Source organism: Protopterus annectens, chromosome 10.part0, assembly GCF_019279795.1.
Source record: "Protopterus annectens isolate FY-2018-M chromosome 10.part0, PAN1.0, whole genome shotgun sequence".
NCBI classification, from domain to species: domain Eukaryota; kingdom Metazoa; phylum Chordata; order Ceratodontiformes; family Protopteridae; genus Protopterus; species Protopterus annectens.
In genome coordinates this window covers 1,679,381,494-1,679,396,825 of record NC_056744.1, presented here as the reverse complement: position 1 = coordinate 1,679,396,825, position 15,332 = coordinate 1,679,381,494, and the positions used below count along the sequence as shown (strand labels likewise).

General features: G+C 41.0%; 1 protein-coding gene across 1 annotated transcript in view; it reads right to left on the bottom strand.

Moving 5' to 3' along the window:
- LOC122813894 (zinc finger protein 436-like) overlaps positions 1-15,332 on the bottom strand; it is a 181,569-nt gene that overhangs the window by 155,352 nt on the left and 10,885 nt on the right. The gene's annotated exons all lie outside the window — the stretch shown is intronic.

Sequence of the window (15,332 nt, the reverse complement as noted above, 5' to 3'; positions counted from 1 at the left end):
CTTGTCAGTCTGTCTGTGTACGGGTATAAAAAACCAATACAATCAAAAGCCTATTATTTTTGACATGTCATTGTGTATGCTACAGACCTATGAGCATGCAACTTTAAAGCAGTGTTTTTTGCAGGAAGGGTAAAGCCCCTGCAGTCCCCCACACTCCCTGCTAATTATATATTCTTACTCTGAGATTTTGCAGTACTAAGGATAGGGCACACTACTCAACCATTGCATATTTCTCACTTCTTTTCTTCTTTTTCTTTCAGCTGTTCCCATTAGGGATTGCCACAGCAGATAATCTTTTTCCCATTTCTTTCTGTCCTCTGCATCTTGTTCTGTCACACCAACCACCTGTATGTCCTCTCTCACCCCAACCACCTGTATGTCCTCTCTCACCCCATCCATGAAAATCATCTTAGGCGTTCCTCTTTTCCTCATACCTGGCACCTTCACCTTTAGCATCTTTTTCCCAATATACCCAGCATCCCTCCTCAGCACGTCCTTGTAATTCATTTTAGGCCTAGCCAATGTCCCTTTCAAGGATGAGATGATATAAATACCTTAACCATAATGCAAACCCCTAACTCTCACAATTGTGAAATGTGTGACAGAGGGATATTGTCAGCACAGCTATCTGGAATTTTGTAAATAATTATACCTCATTTGTAAATATCAACATGATTTATGCAAGATGCTTCTGTTACAATGGTATTAGAACTGTATTTCATGTGTTTATCAAACTGGTCTGCAAAGACATGTGTGTTGAAAAGGTTTCGCAAAGTGCTGTTTGAAATTTAACCACAGTGTGCCCTACTGGAATAGAACAGAAATGTATGTGCACTATTGTAATTGTTTAAATTTATATTTTTTAACAGTGGAAACTAGAATACAGGAGGTTAACCTCAGAAAAATATCTGAAATTAAATTACTTTATAGGCTAGGCCAGAGACACAGAATCTGCATCGTGCAGCTTTCTGTATTGTCTTCAGAGTGAACTAATTACTAGTCTAGAAAGCATGAAGGAATGTAACTGTTTTATGACTTCCAGCATCTGCCAAAAATCTGAGGTCTATAGATGCTAAACACTGCCAGATCCAGCAGTGGAAGTTTCAAATGGGAACTAGGGAGTCAGATGACAAGAAGTGATGTCATTCTGCAAGATATCCCAGCAATAATATTTGAGATGTTGATTTGAAAAGTCTCTTAGTGAGACAGTGCATTCTGTACTTGGCATTGGACCTGACAAGAACCATTCACCACATCTGCCTTGTTCTAATTAAGTAAGGTACTAGGGTATTGTAATTCTCAGATATAGGCAGGAATAGAGTAAAGCTTAGTTTACATATTTTCTTTATTTATTTAAGACTGTCCTGCAGTGTTGTTTTAAATATTTCCTGTGGTTTTGAACTCTAATGTCACTGTGAATGTGTATTTAGTATTGTCTTGCTCTTTTATTATTAAGTATATTAAACCTTTCATTGTGGATGATCTGTGTCGAAATATTTAAGTTTTGACAGTACTCACATATTTATTTGGTGACACTGTGTGGGCCTCTCCTAACAGCCTTGCACCTGGTCAAACTACCATTTGTATTAATATTAAACAGTGAGATTGGACACCCTTTGCTAAGAGCCTTAAAAGTAGCTGATAAGGAGTTGGCTGGTGGCAATGATAACTACCTTATAGTCTGGACAAAACAGGGCATAGCTAAACTAGGCATAAACACCTATGTCATAAGATGGGTTGCCAAATGGCTCACTGATAGAACCCACACTGTGAAAGTAGCGGACTTCAAATCTGACTACCAAGCAGTTACAAGTGGTGTCCCACAGGGATCGGTCCTAGGTCCTCTCCTGTTTGACATCTACTTCTCTGAAGTTCAAGCCAACACAAAGGGACTCTGGCTGACCAAGTTCACAGATGATTGCATACTGGGAGCCATTATTGATTCTCCAACAGATGTAGACATTCTACAAAAAGGCCTCACTGACACCAATGACTGGTGCCAGAACCATGGCCTTAAACTCAGTGCCAAAAAGTGCATTGTCATTCCCTTTGGGAAAAATTTGGTGCCCATGAACTGCCACATAGGCGGTAGTCCACTAAACACCGAAGGTGTGATAAGAGACCTGGAGACACAGGTTGACAGCAACCTCTCCTTTGATAACCACATTGCCACTGTAGTCAGAAAGTCCTTCTATGTGGCAAATCTCATTACAAAAGGTTTCTCATCCAGGAAAAAAAAGAGGCCATAATCCCTCTCTACTCATCCCTCATTAGACCTATTATAGAATACAATGCCCCACTTGGTATGTACCTCACTAGACTCCTACAACAACTGGAAAGGCCACAAAAATACCTCACTAAGAGGTTCTTAAGCCTTAGACACATGCCCTATACAGACAGACTCAAAAACTCCAGCTATACTCTTGTCTCTTATTGCCTACTTAGAGGAGATCTGTGCTTGACCTACAAAGCCATGTCTGACCCAGAGATGATAGATGTGCTACACCTAAAGAAATTCCAAGGGTCCTAAACCTCATTACCACAATAAACAGAACAAGCTGGAAGGACAGGTTCCTAACCCAGAGACTTCCCATACTCTGGAACAAACTTCCCATTCATGTCAAGCAGAGCACTTCACTGGCCCTCTTTAAGAGAAATCTTGATGAGTAGATAGGCAATAGGAAGTTCACCCTGAGGATTACTACAGTGGTCTTGCCTGACAGGGGCACTGGGAACTAACTTTTGGCAGTATGATGCCAGGGAATTTTCTTGGGCTAGGCTTATATAGTCTCCAGGGTCATTAGCCTAGTACACACCTATGAACTTATGAAACCTGTGCCAGCCTTTCCCAGGTGTGTGTGTGTGTGTGTGTGTGTGTGTGTGTGTGTGTGTGTGTGTGTGTGTGTGTGTGTGTGTGAATCAAACTTCAAAGAGTGTGTGTGTCAGCTGCTTGGGCAGGGACACGAAGCATTTGTTGGACAGAGAGGGTGCTGGAGGTCTTGGCTTGGCCAGTCAGCTGAGTTCTCAACTCTATAGCTGTGGCAATGGGGAGTCTTATTGGGGATCTGGAGAAAGAGAGAGAAACCAGCCCCAGACTTACTGTGGTCTCTGTGCTCATTAGGGTAATTACACTTGATGCAGACAGCTGCATCTGGAAATACTGTGTGTATACTGTCATCCTCCCAGTGTACATCTCACTGTTGCCAGTGGTGAGGACTGAGGCTCCTTGATTAATGGTCCAGTCATGGGGCATCACAAAATGTTCCTTTTGTTGTCACACACTGGCACTAAAATGGTTGTTGTCCAGTCATTTGGGTTACTCCTTTCTCTATATACTTCTAATAGTACCCTCGAGTCATGTCTCCCCTAACTCACCCAAACTGCTGATCACAACTTCAGTGATCTGATCATTTTCCTTTGTGCTGTTCATACTACTTCTAAAAGGGTTCTTCTTCCTCTTCAATTGTAGGCTGTATCTGGGGCATTTTATTTCAGAAGCTGCTGATGTACTCCTTCCATCCATCAATAATTATACGGGTCCCCTTCACATGGTCAACATTTCAGAATGTCGAAGATCATATGGCTGAGACCATATGATCGACATTCGAAATGCCGACCATGAGGATCTGGCATCTCCCTACAATGTGGAATGAAAAGATTTCCATCTTCCACACTGTAGTGTGATCTCGGAGTTGGTATATTTAAGTTTCAGGAGTGTGGGGGGCAGAGCCCCCCTGCTAACAGTGTGAAGGTAAGTAGTTGTGTGTTTTCTTTTATTTTACATGGTCGACATTTCGAATGTTGATCATGTGGTCTTGGCCATATGGTCTTCGACATTCTGAAATGTCGACCATGTAAAGTAGACCCAATTATATACATGTGCCACGCATAGACACTCTTAGCATTTCATTGTATTTTAAGTAACAGAGGCATTTCTGGACATCAGCTTTCAGTTTAAAGACAGTGCTTTAATGTCAAAATGGGGAGTAAATGAAAAAAGAAATTCATTCACAAAATTTAGCAAGTACTCATCTAAAATGCATATCAACAAAAAGGCAAAACTCAGTGGCTTTTTTATTATTAAACACAGGTTCAATATTTCTGATTGTGTGTGTGCATGTGTAATGTGGTAATGGGCTTTAAAACTGAAAAATTGTAAAACCTGGTCAGATATTCCAGTAGTTATATTCATCTAGTAAAATGTTACCCATCAAATTGTATGCCTTGAACATATTGTTCAGTAAGAACTGCTTGTAATGCTTGTAAGTAGTGTCCTGCACTAAAATTGTGTCAATACTGTTGCACCGTAATTTTTAAATGTCCATCACCAGTGAATCCCACCCACAAATACTATTCAGTATCTTACACCAATAAGGGCAATGTCAGTCTTTCCTAATCCTTTGAATTTTCTTGTAAGTGACTTACTTAACATTTTGAAAATATTTTTACAGCCTTTTCAAGACTGTAAAGTAGAATTCAAAATAGGATTATACTCACTGCATGTGCATATCAGTTTTACAAATTTGAGTATTCCTTATGTCACCATACAGGATTCAATTCCCTACAGAAGTTTAAGTGCAATAACTACTTCCATTTAATTTGCCCTGGTTGGAACAGGCATTTCTGTACAACTTTTAATTATTTCATTGGTTTTCCAGAAATACTCAGAAGTGACTGTATTCCATATGGGAATGTATTTCCTATGTCTGCAACTTGTGTTTTGGAGTTCTATTTGTATCTCTTGCCATAAGACAAATTCCAAACTGATCTCCTATATCACCGATTTCTTCTCTGATGCTCTCACTACTTATATTTATTTTTCTTAGTCAAAATATGTATATGAAAGAACTCAAGGAAAAATACAAGAATGGTTATACAAGCAAAGATATTTTTACAAGGAAAAAGAGAAGTCATATTGAGTTACTTTAGCAGATTAGTAAAGGAAGATGTAGTTTAATGGCATAAATAAAATGAAAAGGAGAAATAGAAAGAACTCGGGGAAAGATTATGAATGGTGCAGCAAGTACAATATGTACAAGAAAAAAGAAGGTAGTGAAAAAACATGGAAATTAAAAAAAGTTAACAGAAAAAGACAATAAAGAGATAGAAAAGGCGAATTCTTTACAAATGCTAGCTAAAGTGTTAGGAAAAGTAAGTTCAGATTTGACTGCAGGGCCAGATGAAATGGGGTACAAAATGTATAAGAATTTAAGGGACTGAAAAAAATATTTTTAAAGAATTTGAATGAATGGTTAAATGAAGGTTTTATGCATAAAGAATTACATAATTAAATAATTAAATTCATATGGAAGAAGGAATATAGGAGACCATTAAAAAAACTGGATACCAACAGTATTGAATAATAATGATTACAAGATCTTCATGAAAATAAAAAACAGACTGAAACTAAAATGGAAAATAATATGGAAGGTAGTATAAAGGGGAAGGTTTGTCAAGAATTATTAATGGTAGAGAAATTGTGGATATTATGAATTGAAAAGAAGAAGCAAAAAATCATGATTGAAGACCTTAATAAGGCATTTCATAAAACAGGATGTGAAATATTATGGGTAATAATGAAAGAATATAATACAAGTGAGAGTGGTAGGGAATTATGCATGCCAGCATATAGTAATAATAAAGTAAAAATACTTGTAAATGGCTGGTGCCAAGAGGTGCATATGAAAAGCTGTACACTCTCTGCATTATTTATGAATGTGATAGTTTGTTAAATAAATTACAAAACGAAGGAGGTGGAGTATAGAACACCTGAAGGGTTAAGAATTCCAGTTCTCTTAACATATGATGATGACATTATAGCAATTGCAAACACAAAATATGATAAAGTAATAATTTGCACAAATTTGTGTCTAGAAGTGATAGGGATAAGGAGAAAAATAAAGGTTTAGGTGATGTAGTAAAGATAGGGGTAATACATTTTACAATGAATTAAATGTCTGTGTTAGTTATCAAATTTGGAAATAAAGATGTAAGAATTTAATGGGAATAAAACAATAGAAAAATAAAACAAACATGTCTTTTCTAGAGAACATATAAATTGTCATTCAGAAAAAAGGCTTACTTGATAAAAACAGTACAGATAGGAAAATAGCATACACAAGTATATTTATGTTGCCTACAGTTTTGAAAAGGATTTTTTTCACTTTTTTCATTTATATGGGGTTCCAGATTAAACCCAGTAAAATAGGAGTTTTGTATGTAAATAAAGAGGAAGGAGTTTTAGGGTTAAATAACCCAATGGTATATGAGGCTACATTGATTTGTACCAAGTGCTAAAGTGGATAAATAAAAAGGACAAGAGATTAATAATAAAATTGCATAAATATAAATATGATACATTTGGGGGTATGATAAAAATGACAAAAGAGAAAAAGAAAATAGAAAAAGAAAAATAAATGAAGAAATAAAATATGTTACCAAGAAAAATATTTTTGCAGAAAATAAAAATCAATGACATAGAAAAATATAGAAAAGTATGGTATAAGAATGTAATTATAAAACATTACTATGTAAAACCATGGGAAAATCTAACGGATGAAAAAATAAAGCTGTAAAAATAAGAAGCAAATGTACTCAGAAAATAGAAAGTCAAGATTTGTTTTGTGGAGACTGGTAATAGCTAAATTACAAGTAAAAATATATATGCCATATAAAGACAAAAGTCATAGAATATGTTTACGCTGTCAAGAAGAAATAACTAAGCAAGTGTTTGTGAAACGTAAAAGAGTAAAAAAGTTATGGGGAAAACTATATAAAGAAGAAGTAGATAAAATAAACATGGATATGAATACATATGGACATTATAAGAACAGTAGTAAATATGTTAAAAGAATAGATACATTATTTTATGTCATATAGGTTATATGGAATGAAAGAATAAATTAAATTATGTTTAATCGTAAATGGATTTTAGCAACAATATTAAGTAACATCAGATGGTGGTTATGGAAAAATGTGTGTGGGTCTAATAGGGATGAAAATTTAATAGGACTGTAAAATAACAGTATAAATGTGTGGAAATGTGTTTGCATATCAGTACATTTGTTAATATATATATATATATATATATATATATATATATATATATATATATATGTTGTAAATAAGAGTTCTTTTTGTATACAAATGGTGGACCTCTATTCTTTTTGATCAGTGTTGTGAGATCTCTTACATCCACCTTAGCTACCACCAACTCAAGCAGATGGGGCTGCCTTTAACATCACATCTGAAAGATGACACTCTCAGGAGTGCAGCATTCCCCTTATGCTGCACTACAGTATCAGCACTAGATCTATCTAGTGCAGAAATGGAACACACAGCCTTCTGCACCAACTGAGAGTCTGCTACCTGTGGCACTACTGACTGAATAATTCACAAAGCTCTCTAAACAACTACTGACACATTCTAAACATCGCTAGGAAATTTAAACATTTTCAATCCTTTTGGAACTCTTTCTTATTAAACATCTCTCTCAAGATGCACGTGTCACAAACTGTCATACATAATGTTATTCTTAAGAGTCTTTCAGTTAGTCATCATTATTAGCTGGTGGTTCAAGGGCAGAAACAAAAATGGAAAGCAGATTAATAACATTTGCTACAAAAAGTCTATAGTATCATATGATGTGTCCCAAGAACACTGTTCATACTGCAACTTGTCACTACTTCATCCACTGCAGAATGGTAGTTACATGGCCAAGATATGCTAGCTGTACCTGACAAGGTCACGAGCAGTGTAAAAGTACACCATGTTTGCATTAAGGCACAGTGGATGGATAGGAATGTGGCACTGAACTTGGCCAATCACAAAGATCCAAAGCAGAAAATGCCACCTGGGACAGTGGCAGAACATTCACTGTCAACTCAGTCTGCAACACAGTGTCACTGTTAGGAACACAATGTGGCAGGAAGGACAGTAAAGTACATGGCAAATAAAGCAATATCAAGCTGTAAACAGTGGTAAAACTAAGCAGCAGCACTGCAAACATAGACAACAAAGGAGGTGACCAACACACATGGTACATATATGGAACTAGTGTTATACCTGCATTACACCTGCAGAGGCATGTATGCCTCTATCTGACTTATTACTTAATTTTCCTCAATCTTCCTAGAAGCTGAAAAAAAAACAAGAGAGAAAAAATAATCATGACCAGGAACACCAATAATGCATACAGCTGTACAAAAATGCCTATCTATATGCAATTTCTAATACTTCCAGTAGAAGTCTGGCTCCCTCTCCATAACCTCTTCTTTTCATTTACTGTGGTACTTCTTCAGGTCACTACAATGATGCTACACTATTCACCAAGGGAGGTAATTCCCATGGACCACTCACCATCTTGGCAAGGTAGTGCCAGGCATCTACTGTGCATTGTAGATCCTTACAGGAGTTTCCACAGAGGAGCTCATGGTGATCCCGATGCAGAAGGTGGAGAAATATGTCTGTGCTCCTCCTGCACCTTGTGAAAGCCCTTCCAGAAGCCATGGCCACATGGCCAAGGGCAGGTATTTCCCATCACAGAACACCCTTATCAACATGGAGAGATCCTCTTTTAGTGAAAGGACCCTGGTGGTGAAGGCCTGAATGTGGGTGCTGAAATGGTTGCACCATCATGTGCCTCTCTCAGAGGTGCATCAAGTTTGTATTTCCATATATTAGTAAGGCACTGTTGTTGCATGCCAGTGCAAGAGTTCATGGATGCTGACCACTGCCAAATCTCCTGTATAGGCACAATGACAGAAACACAAGGTGTGTTTTCTTACATTTGTGTGCATACATTGTTATCTGCACTGTTGTTGCATCACTTGGAAGAGGGATTGTCACAAATTATCAATGTTATACATGGGTGTTTGTCTGTTTTCATAAGTGCTACCATCATGGAGACATCCTCAGTGCAGCATCACATCCTGATGATGATTTATTTATTTATTTAACATTTGTTGACTGGGAAAGTCCGACTAGGTTCCACAGAGCCTGTTTTCAGTGGGGGCCCGGGACGCATGTCTTTGGAATGTGGGAGGAAACTGGAGTACCTGTAGGAAATTCATGCGAACACAGGGAGAACATGCAAACTCTGCACAGAAGGCACCCCAGCCGAGAATCGAACCGGAGAACCTCTTGCTGTGAGGCGACATTAACCACTGCACCACTGTGCCCCCCTATGATGATGATGATGGCCTAACCCTATCACAGCCTAGGGACAAAGTGTCACTGTCAGTAGTGATTACTGTGGAGAGCAACCTACCAGCCACATTAAGTGATAGACCATGCCCAGTACCCCCACAGAGGGAGCACCCTCTTTTGCTTACACACCAGCAGTGTACAGTGGTACCACCACAGATCATGCAGACAGAAATCAGAAGCAGTAGGCTTGTGGATGTTAATGTCATGTCTCCTGCTCATTGCTCAAACTGTGACTTAAGACACCATACCTCTCAACCTGGAAACATCAAAAATCTGGACAAAGGCCCATGAAAAATAGGTACAAATCTGTACACTAATTAACATAAAAGTTGCATGCATAATTATGTGACCCCACACACTCCAATTGAATTGTGGGATATCCACTTTCAAATGCAAACTGAAGAACACAACCAGAATATGGCTCCCCAGACCCTGCAGTAAATGGTAACCATTTTTTTGAAATGTGTAGCAATGACGTTCACTGGGCCTGCAGTAAATGGTAACCATTTTTTTGAAACGTGTAGCAATGATGTTCACTGGGAAGGGAGAAGATGATGAACCCTAGGTTTTTGTTTTTGGTGACTTGCACTTTGTGGGTTTTATGGTAAAGGTAGGGGATCTACTGGTAGGCAATCTTCTAATCTTACCAAAAGAATATTATAGTTTGTTAGGACCTCCAAAGTCAGTTATTCTCCATGGCCTACTGATCAGTGGCATAGCCAGAGTTTGTGCTGTCCGTGGCTGTCTGAGTTCACCGTCCTCTCCCCTTCACAAAATCATGGTCAAATGGGACCACGCTCATACACAGTCCTCCCTCCTGCAGCCATTTCCCAGACTCCCATTACTTGGCTATTTCATCTCATTTACCATAAACACTGTAATGTGCATACTGCTTTACTTCTCCATGATTATTTGGATTTCATTTAAAACTTTTATTTTACAGCACAAACACTAATAGACATACGCTAAACAAAGCAACACAGTCTCGCAATGAAAACAGACTTAACATTAAAACTTCTCTACCCTTGAAACTCACATCGAAAGAAAATGCATCTGGCCAGTGGCAGATAAAGATGACCTTTGGGCTGTTTTAAAATCATAGGCCCCTTGCCACACAACATACATGTGTTCTTTGATACAGCTTCATGATTGTATTAAATTATATTCCTAATAATACAGCACACTTGTTAGAGCAAGTTTTAAATCTATTGTTTTGAACATTTTTCCAATAAGCAATGAAACAAAATGCATACACCAATAATGACAAAACTTCCCAATTCAGAACATTTCCATCATAAAAGTCTACTCAGACTTCTACAATCCACCAATATCAGTAAATATGCACAATATCTGCAGAAGTAAAAGTCATCTAAAAATTCCACATTAAAGAGATCTGTAACTAATGAAGAGGTTGCTGCCGCAAACAACTTTATATTTAATTATTTCATCTACAAATAAAGTGCCTGTTGCCCTTGAGGAATAAATTGCCTATGTTACATTAAAAGAAATAATCTAGTAATATTGCAATACAACAAAGTGATAATAGGTTCATAGTTACTAGGTATATCTGCCAAAGAGGATATTCTCAGGACTGCAGCATCCACCCCCATTAAAAGTACAACACAGTACAGTACAGTATCAGCAATCCATCTACATACTGTAGAAGTAGAACCCACAGCCTTCTGCATCAAAAGTAAGTATTTTACCTGTTGTGCTACTAACAACAAACACAAACGCACTTGGCATAAGCAGCACTAAACTTTTTTCCCCCTGAAGAACTATACAGCACAAGAAATCTGGAAAAAGCCAAAATTTATTGAAGGGGACAAAGGCCCAAAAATAGGGACACATTTTAAACACTGCTTGCAAAATCTTAGAAAAGTTGCCAGAATAAAATGTTTTGTGTTACTATGCATTTCCTGAAAAGTAGAAAGACTAAAACTTAAATGGCTATCATTACGTCGTGAATTCATTTCTCACTGATTTGTCAATCACAAATCTTAAGAGGAACAGATCACAAGTATGAGTCAAACTTTGAAGACATTCTGTATAACTTTGGATCTCAAGTGGAGGTGGTGGCATGGGTAGAGAATTTAGGCTCTTGACTCTTGTACCTAAGATACAGGGTATGAGTTTGAGTAATGTTAACTACTGGTTATACCCAACTAAGGCATTCTGACACACACACACACACACACACACACACACACACACACACACACACACACACACACAGCAGTAGTTTCACACCCCTACCCAGCAGCAGTAGTTGCACACACACACACACACACACCCTACCCCCACCCAGCAGTAGTTTCACACACACACACACACACAGCAGCAGTCGTTTCACACACACAGCGATGCGTGCACGCGCGCACACACACACACACACACAGCAGCAGTAGTTTCACACACACACATCCAGAAGCAGTCGTTTCACACACACAAGCACACACAGCAGCAGTCGTTTCACACACAAACCTCCATCCAGCAGCAGTAGTTTCACACACACACATACACACAGCAGTAGTTTCTCACACACACACACACACACACACACACACACACACACACACACACACACACACACCCACACCAAGTAGCAGTAGTTTTAAACACACACACTCCCACCCAGCAGTAGTTTTAAACACTCACCAGCAGTAGTTTCACCAAAACACTCCCCCACCCAGCTGCAGTAGTTTCACCCCCACACACCCCCACCAAGCAGTCGTTTCACAAACACAAACACCCAGCAGCAGCAGTAGTTTCACACACACAGACACACCCAGCAGTAGTAGTTTCACACACACACCCACACCCAGCAGTAGTAGTTTCACACACACACACACACCCACACCCAGCAGCAGTAGTTTCACACACACACCCACACCCAGCAGCAGTAGTTTCACACACACACCAGAAGTAGCTTCACACACACACTCAGCAGTAGTTTTATTTATTTATTTTTATTTTATTTATTTAACATTTGTTGACCGGGAATGTCCGACTAGGTTCCATAGAGCCTGTTTTCAGTGGAGGCCATGCATGTCTTTGGAATGTGGGAAAACACAGACATGCACTCCACACAGAAGGCACCCCAGCCGAGAATCGAAGAACCAGAGAACCTCTTGCTGTGAGGTGACAATGTTAACCACCACCCAGCAGCAGTAGTTACACACACACACACACACACACACACACACACACACACACACACACACACACACACACAGCAGCAGTAGTTTCACACAATCCCCACCCAGCAGTACTTTCACACACACACACACACACACACACACACACACACACACACACACACACACACACACACACACAGAGCAACAGTAGTTTCACACACACACACAGCAACAGTAGTTTCACACACACACACACCAGAAGTAGCTTCACACACACACAGCAGCAGTAGTTGCACACAGACAAACCCGCACACACCAGAAGTAGCTTCTCACACACACACACACACACACACACACAGTAGTAGTTGCACACAGACAAACCCGCACCCAGCAGTAGTAATTTCACACACACACACACACACACACACACACACACACACACACACACACACACACACACACCCAGCAGCAGTAGTTTCACACACACACACCCAGCAGCAGTAGTTTCACACACACACACACACACACCCAGCAGCAGTAGTTTCACACACACCCAACCCAGCAGCAGTAGTTTCACACACACACACACACAGCAGCAACAGTAGTTTCACACACACAGCAGTAGATTCACAGACCCCTCCACCCCCACCAAGCAGCAGTATTTTCACACACCCCCCAGCAGCAGTAGTTTCACACACCCCACCCAGCAGCAGTAGTTTCACACACCCCACCCAGCAGCAGTAGTTTCACACACACACACCCACCCAGCAGCAGTAGTTTCACACACACACACACCCCACCCAGCAGCAGTAGTTTCACACACACACACCCAGCAGCAGTAGTTTCACACACACACACACACACACACACCCAGCAGCAGTAGTTTCACACACACAAACCCACCCAGCAGCAGTAGTTTCACACACACACACACATCCAGCAGCAGTAGTTTCCTACACACACACACACACACACACAGCAGCAGTAGTTTCACACACACACACCCAGCAGCAGTAGTTTCACACACACACACACAGCAGCAGTAGTTTCACACACCCAGCAGCAGTAGTTTCACACACACACACACACACACACACACACACAGCAGCAGTAGTTACACACACACCAGCAGCAGTTTCACAAAGACAACCCCCCACCCAGCAGTACTTTCACACACACACACCCACACCCAGCAGTAGTTTCACACAGACAAACCTGCACCCAGTAGCAGTAATTTCACACACACACACCTGCACCCAGCAGCAGTAGTTTCACACACACACAACCCAGCAGCAGTAGTTTCACACACACACACCCAACCCAGCAGCAGTAGTTTCACACACACACAGCCGACCCAGCAGCAGTAGTTTCACACACCCCCAACCAGCAGCAGTAGATTCACAGACCCCCACCCCCACCCAGCAGTAGTTTCACACCCCCACCCAGCAGCAGTAGTTTCACACACCCCCACCCAGCAGCAGTAGTTTCACACACCCCCACCCAGCAGCAGTAGTTTCACACACCCCCACCCAGCAGCAGTAGTTTCACACACCCCACCCAGCAGCAGTAGTTTCACACACCCCCACCAAGCAGAAGTAGTTTCACACCCCCCATTAGCAGTAGTTTCACACACAAACACCCAAGACCCAGCAGCAGTAGTTTCACACACACACACACACACACACACACACACACGCACTCCGACCTAGCAGCAGTAGTTTCACACACACACACCCAACCCAGTAGCAGTAGTTTCACAAACACCACAGCCCAGCAGCAGTAGTTTCACACACAAACACACACACATACTACCCAGCAGCAGTTTCACACACACAAACCCACCCAGCAGCAGTAGTTTCACACACACACACACACACAGCAGCAGTAGTTTCACACACACACACACACACACACACACACACACACACACACACACACACACACACACACACAGCAGCAGTAGTTTCATACACACACACCCAGCAGCAGTAGTTTCACACACACACACCTAGCAGCAGTAGTTTCACACACACGCAGTTTCATACACAAACACACACACCCACCAGCAGTAGATTCACACACACAGCCACCCAGCAGCAGTAGTTTCCCCACACCCCCACCCAGCAGTAGTAGTTTCCCACACCCCACCCACCAGCAGTAGCTTCACACACACACCCATTAGCAGTAGTTTCACATACAAAAACCCTGACCCAGCAGCATGTAGTTTCATACACACACACACCCAGCAGCAGTAGTTTCACACACACACACCCAGCAGCAGTTTCACACACACAAAGCACACGCACACACACACAGTAGCATTAGTTTCACACACACACACACACACACCCAGCAGCTTCACACACACACACACACACACACACACACACACACACACACACACACACACACACACCCAGCAGCAGTAGTTTCACACACACCAGCCAGCAGCAGTAGTTTCACACACACACAGCAGCAGTAGTTTCACACACCCCCACCAAGCAGAAGTAGTTTCACGCACAAACACCCCAGATCCAGCAGCAGTAGTTTCGCACACACGCACACACACACACACACACGACCCAGCAGCAGTAGTTTCACAAACACCACGACCCAGCAGCAGTAGTTTCACAAACACCACGACCCAGCAGCAGTAGTTTCACACACAAACACACACACATACTACCCAGCAGCAGTTTCACACACACAAACCCACCCAGCAGCAGTAGTTTCACACACACACACACAGCAGCAGCAGTAGTTTCATACACACACCCAGCAGCAGTAGTTTCATACACACACACACCCAGCAGCAGTAGTTTCACACACACACACACACCAGCAGCAGTAGTTTCACACACACACACACAGCAGCAGTTTCACACACACACACACACACACACAGCAGTTTCACACACACACACACACACACACACACAGCAGCAGTTTCACACACACACAGCCGACTCCAGCAGCAGTAGTTTC